The sequence below is a fragment of the Pongo pygmaeus genome, chromosome 2 (assembly GCF_028885625.2).
Source record: "Pongo pygmaeus isolate AG05252 chromosome 2, NHGRI_mPonPyg2-v2.0_pri, whole genome shotgun sequence".
In the NCBI taxonomy this organism is placed as follows: domain Eukaryota; kingdom Metazoa; phylum Chordata; class Mammalia; order Primates; family Hominidae; genus Pongo; species Pongo pygmaeus.
In genome coordinates, this window is record NC_085930.1 from 123,239,970 (window position 1) to 123,256,928 (window position 16,959).

Below are 16,959 nucleotides of genomic sequence, written 5' to 3' on the forward strand. Positions count from 1 at the left end.
TCAAAAAAAAAAAAAAAGAAAAAAAAATTTAAAAAAGAAAATGACCAACACCATTCCTTGTTTACTTAAAATCTACTCTCTCTCCCATCTTGCCATTAGTTCACTAATTTTGTTTAGGATTTGGATGCAGCTCCTCTTAAGGAAAAGGCCCATCCTTGTCTAAAGGTGGGTATGTGATCCAGGTCTGGTCAAAGCACTGCAAGAAAAAATCTGATGGGGGGCTTGTGGGAAATTTTTTTTCTACCTGATAAGAAAGAAGTGCCTAAGGAAAAGGACTCACCTGTTTCCTAACTTTGAACGTAATTGGAAGAGGATAAAACAGTTGGAAATACTCCAATCACCTTTCAATGATGAGAGGAAGGCCAAAAGTATCAGAGTAGAACCACTGAATCATTATCAGCAACTACCTCAATGTAGACATTATTTGAGTATGGTGGATAGTCTGTAAAGATGGCCACCATCGCCTCCTTTTTTCACTGTACTCACACATTATTCTGTACAATAATAGGCGGGATGGAGTCTATTTTCCCTTTCCTTGAATCTGCACTAGCTTTGTAACTTCCTTTTACCAGAATATAGTGGGAGTGACATTGACCATTAGTGCCAATTCTGGGACTGGCCTCAAAAAGAGACTTCCTCTCTCTCAGAAACCAGTTTTGCCAGATGCAGTGGAGTGCACCTGTAGTCCCAGCTATTAGGGAGACTAGGGAGTCCCAGCTATTAGGGAGCTATTAAGCAGGAAGATTGCTTGAGTGCAGAAATTTGAGTCCAGTCTCAGCAACATAGTGAGACCCTGTCTCTAAAAAAAAAAAAAAAAAAAAAAGAATAGAATCAGGGCTGGGTGCAGTGGCTCACGCCTGTAATCTCAACACTTTGGGAGGCCAAGCAGGCTGATCACAAGGTCAGGAGACCAAGACCATCCTGGCTAACACAGCAAAACCCCGTCTGTACTAAAAAATACAAAAAATTAGCTGGGCATGGTAGCACACATCTGCAGTCCCAGCTACTCAGGAGGCTGAGGCAGGAGAATCATTTGAACCCAGGAGGCAGAGGTTGCAGTGAGCCAAGATTGTACCACTGCACTCCAGCCTGGACAAGAGTGAGATGCCGTCAAAAAAATAAATAAATAAAATAAAAAGAATCAGTTACCACATAAGAAGTTTGAATACCCAGAGTCCATCATGCCTCATGGAAGCCCAAGCTAGCCATTTGAGAGGCTGCATGGAGAAAGAAATGCCCAGCCAGCTACCCTCTATTCTAGCCCTCCTACCTGATGCACCAGAAATGTGAGTGAAGAAGCCATCTTGGATTTTCTAGCCCCAGCAAATACCAGGAGGAGTAGAGCCAGCAAGATGATCCCCATTTTTCAGAACTATGAGAAATAATTGATATTGCATAAACTGTTGGTTCCAGCCCAAATCATTTCTAATACAGAGAAATCCACTGATTAAATTGAAAAAGGAAGACATTTCAGTTACTATAAGCTGTTAACCTGTGTACCAAATACATAGTCACATCAACTATGAATTGAGAATTGCGTGGTTTCTTTAGTTATCTTTGAATTGTGCAATTATACACATTTCTATATTGTATATGTTTAAAGTGATTCCATGTTACAAACCCATAAATGTAAAACATATTGTGATTTTTATTTTAGCATTTGTTTATTTTTACACACTAATAAGGACTCTCAACACCCAAAAGTGGCCCAGCATAACTTGAGCTTGAGAGGCCCTGTGTTTCATTTCAGAATGAGGATAATAAAAAGGCATTGAAGGAAATTTTGATCATGGGAGGGAGATGATAATGGATAATCAGATAAGATTTTTCAGTCAGTGATTAGAAAGTCTGGATAATGCATCCAAGGACATAAGACTGTCAGGAAAACAAGTAAGAAATAACCAAAGTCTAAACCAAAGTCATGACTGTGAGAATAGGGGGAAGTCAATAGATTAAAAAGATAATACAGAGTTCAGTCTGGTAGGAATTGGTATCTGAGTTGACATAGAGTGACATAAAGAGATATTCTATCAGGAGACAGCTCTCAAAGCAACCTACACTTAACATAATAATTCTAGACAACATGTATTGTTTGGCACATTTATCTCTACATGGCATACAACATTCAGAGTGTTTGTATGAATAAATGACGTTGGTTCTCGCAACAATCCTATGAGGTAGATAGCATCATACATAGTCATTTTATAGGTGGGGAAACTGAACCAGAGAGAGGTTAAGAGATGGCAGAGTCAGAATTCTGGCTCAATACGACTGGCTGCAGAGCCCAGGCTCTAAGCCACTCTGTCATCTGCTGCCATGACACCAGCCACCTCTCAGTCTCTCCAACTAGGCTGTGATGTCTTTAGCATTTTTAGCTTCTTGTGCCTGATCCATATTTTTTGCTCAATGAATACTAGTGAATAAGAGGATGGTTCAATGAATAAACTCTATAATTTGTAATATTTAAAAATTGGGACTTAGAAAGTTGTGAATTTAGGAAATAAAATCTGCATTGCCCACAATGCCTGACCACAAAATGAGGTTCATAATGCTCATCACAGAATTTAAACACCTGCACAGAACTTCCTCTTAAAATGATGAAAAATGCTTTGTAAAAGTGAAAATGGTACAAACAAATGAAGACAGATTTCATTTCCAGAGAGAGACTTTATAATCCTTTATAGTTACATTAATAAATTTCATCCTGGTAAAACATTCATCTCAAATTCTTAATTTTTTAAGAAGGAAAATTACAATAAACAGTTTTAAATCTTTTTGTCAAACTCAGTATGTGCTTCCTTAAAAATAATGACACTCCTATTTGGACATTATATTCCAAGTGCCACAATCACTTCGTTTAATAGTTATTAAACAAACTATACACAAACCTTGGAAGCTAGACACTTCATCAAACATAATTAATTTCTTTAATTACAACAAATTGTTTTAATTATTCATTTCTCAAAAGTACAAAGCCCCTTACCAATATAGGTTAATTGACTTAAAAATATTTACCTTAAGGTGGATTTATTTAGTTGCTATCAGAAAAAAAGATGATAATAGCAATTTTAAGAGTTATGTTTAATGGGCATGTACTTCAAATTCATGGCATTACACATCTTAAAACGTATACAATGTATATGCATTAATTATATTCAATAAATACTTGATATTTACTGGAAAAATTTTGTACCTTAATCAAAAATAAATATTTCAAGCATATTGTAGCATTTGGAAAGGTCTTCTCAAAAGGCTGTACCCCTGGCAAGCTTCTGGAATTGCTGCAGCCAATCCTCTTCTTCTTTCAACTCCAGAAGCTTTGTTAATTCGCATAATGGAGGTGAGAAATACATTTTCATTTTGGCCATTATTTGTGCTCAAAATATAAAGACTGGCTTACAGGATTGTACAGGTATGCCTCCTGTGACATGTATAGGGCATAAAATCTTACATCCTTTCCAGTAGAGCCGTAGCCCTAAGTATCCAGTCCTGTCTCAAGCCATTTTTGTAATATTCTGACATTTGATCTCAGACTAACTGTATCCTACTGCTCAAAAGTTTTCACATTTTTCTAAAGTGGTGATTTCCTGCAAAATACTGTCACAGCATGCTGAAGGATCAAGAGCAAAGTCTTCACTTAATTTACAGAAGAGGTCCATGCGGGTTTGCTAATAAAAATTTGTACATGTTGAGGAATTCAATCTGAGATTTATTTTTATTGTTAAGTGTTACCTGGCTAGCAAGGATGTGGGGAGACCTTGAGTTCTTATCCATTTCTAACTCCTCCCATCTACCAAACCTAACTAAATATTTGTCAATGACAAATTGACTTTGGTCAATTCACAACAGCTCTCTAAATGCAGAAACTTTAGATTAATGGCTAAGGAAGATTGCAAAGAATACTTGGTAACAAAACACTTATGCTTTGGTGTATCAGAGGTTAGGAATGCACAGTATGATATGTGCTCTTGCATAATCATTTGCGCAAGTCTCCAGAGGATATTAATTATTAACCCACAGAATCATTTGAACACTCTGTGCCACTTTTGCCTTCAGGCATTTCAAAGGGTTGCCTCCTTCCTGAACCTGACAATAGACTCATTGGTTATTGTTTAGAATTGCCATGGTAAATGCTTGTCTCCAAGTTATAAAAAACTGAACCGTCTGTTTCTCACTTAGTCATTCCTCACATAAAGGCTCTCAGAATGCTACCAGTTCTTTAGAATTCCAGAAAAAAATAGTTCAGAGAGGTTGCCTTTGATATTTATCATTATCATTTTGCCACCACGTGTAAAACAAACCCCTAAAAGACAGTTAAAACACTGAACTATTTTTGAAACACTTAGTGTTTTATTTGACTAATTTTATAGGTAACTTTTATTATGCTCTACTTTTCTTCTCCTCAGCCATCTGCTCTAATGAAACATATTTTTTCTCTATGGGGAGTACCTATGTTCCCTAGGACATTTTTCTCTAAGTAGAGAAAACTAGATCATGGTTTTACCATAGAATTGTTATACGTTTTCATACCAATCCTTTACATAAATATCTTACAAAAGGTAACAATTACGTACATGAAATTCTACTCCTGGATGAAGTATATAATCTCTAGCTAGACCTAGAAAATAATATTGGTATAGTGTTTTCCAATTCACAAAGAGTCTCTGTATATATGATCTTCTTCACTACATGTAAAAACTATATGATGTGAAATTATTAATATATAATTATTGTTTATGTTATTATCAACACTTTACAGATGAAGACATTGATATTCAAAGACATTAGTGACTTATCCAAGGCCACCTAGCTAGTAAATGCTAAAATACAAATTGATTATCTGACTGCTCTTTCCCGTAGCCCTCATAGCCTTCTTAACCTTTCTTTTCTGTTGTCCTATATGTCAAACTTTATGCTAGTCTTTTACCTCTGTCCCAAGCTCAGAGTACACTGGTGTACTTAAGTCCATTTGCAAAGTCCAAGCAATATCATTTGCTTCCTATCCAGAAAGGGTCCAGAAGTGCTCTGGAGCCAGAGTGCCCTGAGGGCATTGCTATAGCACATCCAGCATGATGATCATCGGTTAACAGATGATAATCTACACATACAGAGGAGCCCGGCAGAGCTGCCTGCACAGATGAGTCATCCCTATGGTGAGTGGGGATGAAGATGGGCATCTTCTAGTAAAACCACTGCTCTTGGCACTCCATAATGCCCCTATGGTTGTCCTTTACTCATTCAAGTCCTCAGAGCCTCTTCGTTCTGAGAGCCACACTTGAACCAGCAAACTCCCTTTCAGAATGTGATTCTCTGCTCTGTTCTTATAAATGTGGCTTCTCTCTTCCTTACATACAAGCCTACAATATGCTTTTTTCCAAAACAGGAGATCCTGACCTAGAATTCATGGAATTAACTCAAATGAAGTGCAAACTGTTGTACGTATCTACATAAGTATGTTTTTCTTTTCTTTTCTTTCTTTCTTTTTTTTTTTTTTTAGACAGAGTCTCACCCTGTTGCCTAGGCTGGGGTGCATTGGTACAATCTCAGCTCACTGCAACCTCTGCTTCCTGGGTTCAAGCGATTCTCCTGCCTCGGCCTCCCAAGTAGCTGGGATTACAGGCACCCACCACCACACCTGGCTAATTTTTGTATTTTTAGTAGAGAAGGGGTTTCAACATGTTGGCCAGGCTGGTCTCGAACTCTTGACCTCAGATGATCCACCCGCCTCGGCCTCCCAAAGTGCTGGGATTACAGGCGTGAGCCACCATGCCCAGCCATAAGTGTGTTTTTCAAAAGAGAAGATTTTAGCTTTTATCATATTCTCAAAGGGGCCTGTGGAAAAAAAATTACTAATAATATTTAGAATGAGTGATAGATCTAGAAACCAAACTCAGGCCATTTCACTCTAAAGTGCCTATTACTCACTTCTTTCCTGATTTTTCACTTTCTAATTGGGTGACCCTGAACAATTTATTCAACATTCCTGAGTCCAATTTATTTTTGATAGTCATGCCAGACTTTCATTTCCACGAATATGGCATAGGCACGTTTTTCCTATTCCTATTGATAAGTACGATAAAAGCCCCAGACATTATGTATTAGGCAAATGTAAGAAGACTATAAAAGGAGAAAATACAAAGACAAGCCAGTTCAGGATGCCTAGACCTAGTGAAATCACATGACAGTAATTGTCGTGGGCTTCCTTTTTGCTTCATGTATCTCAGACATGAAGCTGCAGAAGCCGGAAACCTATAAATACCAATAGACAAGAGAAAAGAAAATTTAAGCTCCAACAAAAGCTTCTTCTCTCTAGCCAAACATTAGGAAAAAGGCAACCTAACAAGACAGAAACATTTTACACGATAACTTCTCCAACAAAATACCACATGAAATACTGTGGCCCCACACCTATCTATACCAGTAAAAGATGAACTCGGAGCCTAGATTTCCACCCTCGTGAGTCTGTAATGAGGAACCCTAACACTTCTACTAGGATAGCTTCAAAGAAGACCAAGTCAGAAGGAAGGAGTTTCATCCCTGCTGTCCAGTAATGATATCCCCACTCTGCTCCCCTCTGCTTTCATGGTGGCAATGGAGACCACATGAGCAGCTTGGACCACATCCAGCAGTAGCAAGATGTCTCTATCCTTCCTCACTGTGGTGGTATCAGAAGAGACCGATTGGAAATTTAGGACTTTAACTATTGCCTAGAGTAATGAGGACACTACCACATCAGTGGAGACCACTTGGGGAGCTGGAACTCCAACCTGTACCCAGCAATAATGAGATGCTTCCCTCCCCGCTGCCTCTACCACACAGGTGTCACTGGAGGTAAAGGAGGGAACCCAGACCTCTTCTGGCAGTAACAAGGTGGTAACGACTAGTAGTAACAAGGTGGTGCCTACCATCTCACTGAAGCAGTGTCAAAATATTAAAACAAATGGTTTGTAATAAGATCGTAAATCATGTAACATGGTGCAAAAATGTCCAGGTTTCGATAGAATATGATTCATCATGCCATGAACCAGGAATATCTCAAGCTTAATGAAAAAAAGATAGTCAATAAATTCCAACACTGAGAAAACAGAAATGTTAAAATTACCTGCTAAAAATTTTAAAACACCTATGATAAAAATGTTTGAACAAGCAATTAGGACCAATGCCAGAAACAAAATTACAAAGTCTCAACCAAGAAATAGAAAATCTCAGCAAAGAAATAGAAAGTATAAAAAAGAAACACATGGAGATTTAGAATGAAAAATATAATAACTGAAATAAGAATCTCAGCTGATGGAATAAAAAACAGATTGAAGAGGAATGAGGAAAGAATAAAGGGACTGGAAGATAGCACAATAGAAATTGTCCAATCTGAGCAAAAAGGAGAAATAGGCAGGAAAAAAAAGAGCATAGCCTTAGGGATCTGTGAGACTATAACAATGTATCTAGTGTTTATGATATCAGAGTCTGGAAAGGAGAGAAAGAGGGAAACTGAAAACATACTTGAAGAAATAATGGCTGAAAACTCCCCAATTTTGGGAAAGACATAAATCTATAGATTCAAGAGGATGAACAAAGCCTGAAAATAATAAGGCTAAATCAATTGATGTCAAGATACATGATAATTACAATTTTGAAAGCTAATGACAGAAAAAATGTTGAAGCAGCCTGAGTAAAACATCTTACTTATAGATGAAAAATAAGGATGACAGCAAATTTATCTTCCAAGCTATGAAGGTAAAATTGAAGTGGCATAATATGTTCAGGCACTGAAAGAAAAAAAAACTGCAAACTCAGAATCCTATATTTAATAAAATATATCCTTTAGAAAAAAAGAAAATCAAGTCATTCACAGATGAAGTAAAATTAAGAGAATTTGTTGCCTAAAGACCTATCCTAAAAGATGTTTTTTAAACAGGAAGAGAATGATAAAAGAATCTTGGAAATCAGAAAGGGGAAAAGTACAATACAAACAGTAAAAATATGAGTGAACACAATAAATTTTCCTTCTCTTTTTGAGTTTTCTAAATCATGTTTTATTATATAACACCATCTGATGTGGCTCTAAATCTATAGAGGAAATATTTAAGATAATTATTATAAATGGAGGAGGGTTAAAGACGAAAAGACAGGTGATAGCTCAGCATATCGTTCAAATTTATAAAATAGTGGCACCAGTACACTGCAATAAGTTATGTATATATCCATTAAAACCACAAATAAGCTGTACAAAGAAATGCACTCAAAATGCTATAGGCCAAGCAAAATAGAATTTTTGGAAAAAAATGTTTGAGTAAGGGAGAAAAATGTAAATGGAGAAACAAGAACCAGAAAAAATAAATAGGAAAACAAAAGTAGACTTAAGTACTAACTTATCAATAATCACATTGAATATAAATAGTCTAAATATACTAATTTAAAAACAGATATTGGAAAGAGTGGGTTAAAAATGACCATACTACATGCTGTCTACAATAAACCTACTTCAGATATAATGATATGGGCAGGTTGAAGCTAAAATTATAGAAATGCATTTATCATGCAAATATTAATTAAAGAAAAGTAGGAGTGGCTATACCAATAGTTGATAAAGTAGATTTCAGAGCAAAGAAAATTACCAAAGGCAAAGAGAGACATTAAATAACAATATACCATCAATTCACCAAGAAGACATAGCACCCCTAAATGTATATGCACCAAACAACAGATCTGCAAAATATGTTAACCAAAATGGATAGAACCGTAGGTCAATAATTATAGTTAGAGACTTTAACACATCTCTCTCACTAACTGATTGGAAAGCTAGATAAAAATCAGCAAGGATAGAGAAGAATAAAATAATGCCATTGACTGACAGGAACGAATAGACATTTATAGAATACTTCCCCAAATAACAGCAGGATATAGATTCTTTTGAAGTGCCCTCAGAACCTATTCCAAGATAGACTATCCTGGGCTATGAGACAAACCTCAACAAATTTAAAAGATCTAAAATCATACAAAGTATATTTTGAGGCTATAATAGAGTCAAAGAGATATCAGTAACAAAATGATAATAGAGAAATCTTCAGACACTTGGAAACCAAATGACATACTTCTGAATTTTATTAGATCAAAGAAGAAGTCTAAAAGGAAATCAAATAATACATTAAACTGAAGAAAAGTAAAAATACAACATGTTAAAATTGTGAGATACAGTTAAAGCAGTGCTGAGAGGAAAACTTATAGTACTAAATACATAAATTAGAAAAAAGGAAAATTCTCCAATAAATAATGTAAGCTTCCACCTCAAGAACCTTGAAAAACAGAAACCAAATAAATACAGAGCAAGCAGAATAAATGAAGCAATAAAGATAAGAACAGAAATCAATAAAATTGAAAATAGAAAACTATAGAAAAAAATTAGTAAAACAGAGAACAGTTTATTGGAAAAGGTGGATAAAATTGACAAAACTCTGGCAAGCTTGACAAAGAAAAATGGAGTGAAAACACAAATTACCAATATCAGGATGAAATGGGGATGCCACGCGCAGACTCTGCAGACATCAAAGGATATTGGAACACTGTGGACAACTCTACCCATATAATTTGACAATTTAGATAGTAGGGGTAAGTTCCTTGAAAAGCATAAACTACCCCAATCCACTAACCATAAAATAGGTAATGCGAATAGATCTCTATTAAGCAAATTGAATTTGTAATTTTAAAACTCCAAAAAAGGGTCTGGCGCAGTGGCTCACGCCTGTAATCCCAGCACTTTGGGAGGCCGAGGTGGGCAGATCACAAGGTCAGGAGATTGAGACCATCCTGGCTAACATGATGAAACCCCGTCTCTACTAAAAATACAAAAAGTTAGCCAGGTGCGGTGACCGACGCCTGTAGTCCCAGCTACTCGGGAGGCTGAGGGAGGAGAATGGCGTGAACCCGGGAGGCGGAGCTTGCAGTGAGCTGAGATGGCGCCACTGCACTCCAGCCTGGGCAACAGAGCAAGACTCCGTCTCAAAAAAAAAAAAAAAAAAAAACCTCCAAAAAAGGAATTTTCAGTCCCAGATGATTTCACTGAAGGATTCTACCAAGCATTTAAAGAATTAACACCAATTCTATGCACTCCATTCTGGAAAATAGAAACGGAGGGGGCACTTTCCAGTTCATTTACTGAAGCTGGTATTGTCCTAATACAAAAACCAGACAAAGACAGTACAAAATATTAAAGATTAATACACTTATGAATATAGATGCAAAAATGCTTAATGCAATATTAGCAAATATCATTCAACAACATAGTAAATGAGTGAAATACCATGACCAAATAGGGTTTATTGTATGAACACAAAATGGCTCAATATCATAAATCAATCAATGTAATCCATCAAATCAACAGGCTACAAAATGAAAATTATATAATTACATCAATTCACATAGAAAAAGCGTTTGACAAAAGTAAATATCCACTCCTGATTTTTAAAAAACTCTCAAAAATAGTAATGTAGGAGAACTTAACTTTATAAAGAGCATCCATAAAAAACTTGTAAAAACAAGGAAGAGTGTTCACTCTCACATTCTTATTCAACATAGTATTAGATTTTTAGCCAGTGCAAAAAGGCAAAAATAAATAAATAAATAAATAAATTGCATATAGATCAGAAAGGAAAAGTGAAAACTGTTCTAATTTGTTATTGACAAGCTACAAAATAAAAACAACTTCAAGAAATAATAGGTGAGTTCAGCAAGGTCACAAGCTACAAGATAACAAATATCAAATGTATCCCTGTATTTTCTAACAATGAACATGTAGGCACTAAAAGTAAAAATACAATACTCTTTACGTAGCTCAAAAATGAAATGAAATACTGGGGCGTAAATTGAACAACATATAGAACTTGCAAGCTAAAAACCAGACAACACTGGTGAAAGAAATTAAGAAAGATCATGAATGGAGAGATGTATCATGTCCACAGATTGTAATACTCAAAATAGTAAAGATGTCAATTCTTAAAAGATACCAATTCTTAAAGATGTCAATTTAAGAATTGACATCTTTAGTGTGTTTCCTATCAAAATATCAGCAATATTTTTGTAGACATAAAATATTAACAGAAAATGTATTCCAAAATTTATACGGAAAGGCAAAGAAAATAGCTAAAACAATTTTGAAAGAAAATAATAGAGATAAAGAAATCAGTCTTCAAGCTACAGTAATCAAGACCAGAAATAAAGCCCAGAAATAGACTCACATAAATATGCCCAAATAATTTTTTACTAACACAGAAAAGCGATTTAATTGAGGAAAGATAGCCTTTTCAACAAATGATGCTGGACCATTTGGACTTTGGATTTCCATATGCAAAAAAACCCCACACACACATACACACACACACACACACACCCTCAAATTAACTCGTATTTTATACAAAAATTAACTCAAAATGAATTACAGACTTAATGTAGAAAGTACAGCTATTAGAGTTTTATAAAAATAGGAGGATAAATCTTTGGAATCTGGCTTTAGGCAAAGAGTTTATAGTCTTGAGAAGAAAGGCACATTCATAATAGAAAAAATTAATAAATTAGATTTCATAATTTAAAAGTTTGCTCGTGAAGACCTTGTTAAGAAGAAAAAAAAAGACAAGCTACAGAATGCGAGAAAACATTTGCAAACCACATATGTGATACAGGACTAGTATCTATAATATAAAAAGAACTCTCAAAACTCAGTAGTACAAAGCAAACAATGAAACTAAAACATGGGCCAAAAAAGCGAGGGTACATTTCACCAAAGAATACATACAAATGGCAAACAATCACATAAAAAGATGTTCAACATCATTAGTCTTTAATGAATTGCAAATTATAACCACAATGAAATATCACTAAATACCTACAAGTATGGGTAAAATAAAACATAATAGCATTGTCTTTCTGTACTTAGGTTTTTTCACTTAGTACAGTGTCTTCCAATTTCATTCATGTTGTTACATATAACGGGATTTTCTTCTTTTTAAACCCTGAATAATATTTCATTGTGCATAGAAATATGTGTCTGTCTGTGTGTGTGTGTGTTTGTGTGTGTGTGTTTATCCATTCATCCATTCATCTGTCAATGGACATTTAGGTTGATGTCATATTTTTTTCTACTGTGAATAATGCTGTAATGAACATAGGAGTGAAAACATCTTTTTGGAATACTGATTTCATCTTTCCTTTGGATATATACCCAAAAGTGGGACTGTTGGATCTTACAGTAAATCTCACTTCTATGTAAAATCTGAAAAAGTTGGACTCATAGAAGCAGAGAGTACAATGGTGGTTGCCAGGGGCTGAAAGTGGGGGAAATGGAGAAATATTGGTCAAGGGCACAATGTTTCAGTTATGCAAGATAAATAATTCTAGAGATCTAATATATAGCATGGTGTTTATAAGAAATAATAATGTATTGTATATTGAAATTTGCTAAGAGACTAGATCTTAAATGTTCTCACCACACCCACACACACACAAATGAAATTATGTAGGGTAATGAATGTGTTCATTAGCTTGGTAGTGGTACCTATATCAAAACATCACGTTGCATACTTTAAACGTACACAATTTTTATTTGTCAGTTATGCCTCAATAAATCTGAAAAAAGGGCCGGGCGCGGTGGCTCACGCCTGTAATTCCAGCACTTTGGAAGGCTGAGGCGGGCGGATCACGAGGTCAGGAGATCGAGACCATCCTGGCTAACACAGTGAAACCCCATCTCTACTAAAAATACAAAAAAAATTAGCCGGGCGTGGTGGCGGGCGCCTGTAGTCCCAGCTACTCGGGAGGCTGAGGCAGGAGAATGGCGTGAACCCCAGGGGGCGGAGCCTGCAGTGAGCCGAGATGGCGCCACTGCCCTCCAACCTGGGCTACAGCGAGACTCCGTCACAAAATAAATAAATAAATAAAAATAAATAAATCTGAAAAAAGTAATGATAACATCAAACTCTAGTGAGGATAAAGAGAAACGGATTCACTCCGACATCATTGGTGGGAACGTAAAACAATACAGCCATTTTAGAAAACAGTTTGGCAGTTTTAACAATAATTACACATGCAATTTTCATGTAACCTAACAATTTCACTCCTGGGTATGTATTCCAGAAAAATGAAGATGTGTGTTCCCACAAAAAAATGAACACGAATGTTTATAGCAGATAATTTCTAATAGCCTCAAACTGGAAATAACACAGAAGTCATTCAACTAGTGAATGATTAAACAAACTGTGATACATCTATGCCAAGGGAATAGTACTTAGCAGTAAAAGAAAATGAACTACACTAATACATGCAGCAGCCTGGATACATATCGAGATAAATATCCCAATGAAATAAAGTTGATGGTAAAAACTTACATGCTATATGTTTCTATTTATAATACTCTTGAAATTACAAAAATATGAAAATGGAGAACAGATTAGTGGTTGCCAAGGGTTAAGGAGGGGGCAAGGCAGTAGGGAGTAGGTGTGACTATGAAGAGGCAACATGAGGAAGCTGGTGGTGACAGACATGTTCTGTATCTTGACTGTCTCAATATCAATATCTTGGCACTGCATGATATGGCACTGCATTTTTGCAGTGTTATCACTGAGGGAAAACTCAATTGGGGTATATGGACTCTCTCTGCATTATTTCTTATAACTATATGTGAATCTACAATTATCTCAAAATAAAAGTTTAATTTAAAAATTGTGTCTGTCAATGTTTTCTTGAAAATCAAATGTGACCATATCTATGAAAACTCTTTATAACTTGTAAAGCACAGATACATGTTAAGTTACATATATATGCACATATATATAACATAAAAGTTTTTTATATATATGTATATATAACATTAAGCTTTTTCTTTATAGGTTTTTGAAACTGGTATTTCATTAGTCAATTGCACTCAATGCATTTTCAAGCATTTGGTTGCCAGGTTCTCCAATGTCCATGGAAAGAGAAATAGTTAATGAGGGTGCAGGCCTGATTCTAATTATAATGAGAGATAGATAAAAACACTCCTGGGTTAACACACACAATGTGGCCTTTGTGCTTGAGGATGTTGCTGCCAAAAAGATAATTAACTATCAGTGATGCAACAGTGAATGGATTCCAAAATTGGCCTCAAAAGTGATGGCTGGAGATCACTGGCCAACTATTGCAAAGATTACATAAGAGAATGCTTATAAATGATTAAACTTAGTCCCAACTATATAGTAGGTATACAACAAGTATTCGTTGACCAAATGAATGCCAAACTACTAAATAAGTGGTAGCAGTTTGCACTGCAATTAAATCTGCACTAGAATGTCCTGCAGACACCTCAAATTTATCATGTTCCTCCCAGAACTGGCACCTCTGCCTCTGTAATCAAACCAGACACTTCTCTGGCATTCATTTTTTAACAAATGACACCAGCATCTACCGACATTAGTTCCATCATGCCAGCAAGCTTGAGGTTGTTCTAGACTCCTCTTCCATACCCAAACTGGAAATTGAGTACTTAGCATCTCCTTAATTGTCCACCTTCCCCATCCTCACTAACTCTGGCTTCCTTCCTTTGTCATTTCTCAACTGGGAAATTTCACATTGCCTCTGTCTTCAATGGTCAGAGTGACTTATCTTGCGGAAAGCTGCCCTGATCAGATCAAATCAAATATTTTTATGATAACATTAATAACCATTTATTGAGCTCTTACATTACTATACACTATGCTAAGCTCCTTTCATACACTAACCGTGAGGGTGGTTTAGAAGGTATTTTGATTGCCTTCCCAAGTGAATCTAACCCATTCCCACTCCTTAACCTCACAAATTTTCCTTCCTGGATTTCCTTCCACAGTTTGTTCAAGTGTTTTTTCACTGTATATCCACATATCCCAGGAAAAGAGCCTCTTCCCTGAACATTTCAGAGGATAAATATTAATTAGTTTGGGCCAATCGTGCCATTTTACTAGCTTTGACATCTAGAGGTTAAGACATGGCAATTCTGGCCAAATAAGAGGAAGTTTGCTGATAGTGGGTAAATAGGAGAAGAGTGGATTCTGACAGAATTTTGTTGCTTTTAACAAGAGGTGCATAACTTTCTTTATTTTTCTGTTCAAAAATATATTTGATTACTTACAACAGTTATAGATTTACAGAAAAATGGAAAGACAGTACAAAGAGTTCCCATATACCTCCCACCCACTGTCCCCTATAATTAACATCTTAACTTTCCCTTTGAGGTCTATTGACATGGTTGTATGAGGAGATGGTTGGATCCCCTGTAGCCATCTAGCAAACATGAAGGTAACACTGAGGGCGAACACCAACATAGCGCAAGGAATGTGTTTACGGCCTCACAACTACAGTATAGTAGAGCTTGAATTCAAGCCCTATGTAATTCCAAGATTATGTTTTGATTACGCGATTCTTATCACACAATATTGCATTTATTCATCATTTCACTATCTCCTCTCCTAGACTGTAATTTCCTTATAGGTAAATTTTATACAGTCTAATGTGATTTCTTCCAGTACAAGAACCATATATTTTCATATGACTGCACATAATATTAGCGCAAGTAAACAGTATGCTTTAGAAATACTGTTTTATCTCCCTTAGCAGGGGACATTCTGGTGGTCCCTCATGGATTTGTTTCACTCTTTACCCCAAATAACAGACATAAGGTTTGTACGAGATTGACTACACCCCTAGCTCTAGCAATCACAATGGGCCCAAGTCAGTCAAGATAATTCCATCCTTTTTTCTGACATTTTTAGTTTGAAGATCATAATATGATGAAGGATGATACAATCAATGTGAATTTTTAATTAATGGTTGGGGTGAAAGTAATCTCCTCCACCTGGAAGTGAAGAAGATCTGGAGCCCTAGAAATCACTGGCAGCTTCCTTCTTGCCATTCCTACATGAGGGAAGCCAGCTTAAGTATGAAGAAAATACACAGAGGAAGTAAAGCTAAGAGAATTGCAGGAAAATGAGACCTGATGACATTGTGGACCTTTGGATCAAACTTAAAACCTGCCCTAATTCTGAACTTTTCAACTTCATGAGTCAATACATTTCCTTATATTAATCAATCTGAATAGGGCTTTCTATAACATGCATATAAAGAGTCCTTACTGATACAATCTTAATTACTTTTTAAATTAAAATCTATTTTAGATAAAATATCATACTGCAAATAATGTAAATATAGACTCCGGTCTGTATTATCTAGCAATAATAATAGCATTTATTATATACGTTCCTTTTTAGTTATATCCTTGAAGCATTAAAATTGTATATCTAATATTACATTGCTTGGTATAAACCATTTAAGAATTTTAGAAAGTGGTCAAATGTGAATATTAACTTAAAAAAAAAGAAAATTTTGTCTATGTATAATTAATTTGTTTCTAGGTGTCAGTCAAATCATGATTTGAGTATAAATACATATCTGTCATATTAAAAAGAAACAAGACCAATGTTTCATTACATCTAAGCTTGGGACTCTGAAATCATGACACTCCTATTCATTGTGTAAACTTAAATCATATAGCCCTTGGAGCACAGTTGCCTTCAATGAAGTATTTTGTGAAATGATCTATGTGTGTATATTATATATATGTATATATATATTTATGATTATGAGATTTATGTTTTCTTTATGAAGACACAAGTCTGAGCTTTTAAGATCTTGACATTACATTTGTTGAATGAATAAATATGGCAAAGATTTTTGGTAAGATTTCATAAGGAGTTCAAAAAGGCCTCAAAGTCAACCTGTTATATGGGGAATCTGCTTTTGGAAAAATTTATTTATTGGAGATGAAAAAGTGGAGATGTAACTTAAATATTCTGGTTCAAAAATTGAAATCCATATGCCATATATCAAGTTAACAGGCAAAGAATAGAGAGAAAAGTGCAAAAACTCATTCTTTGACTATGATGTTGAAAGTGAGTTCAATAGCCA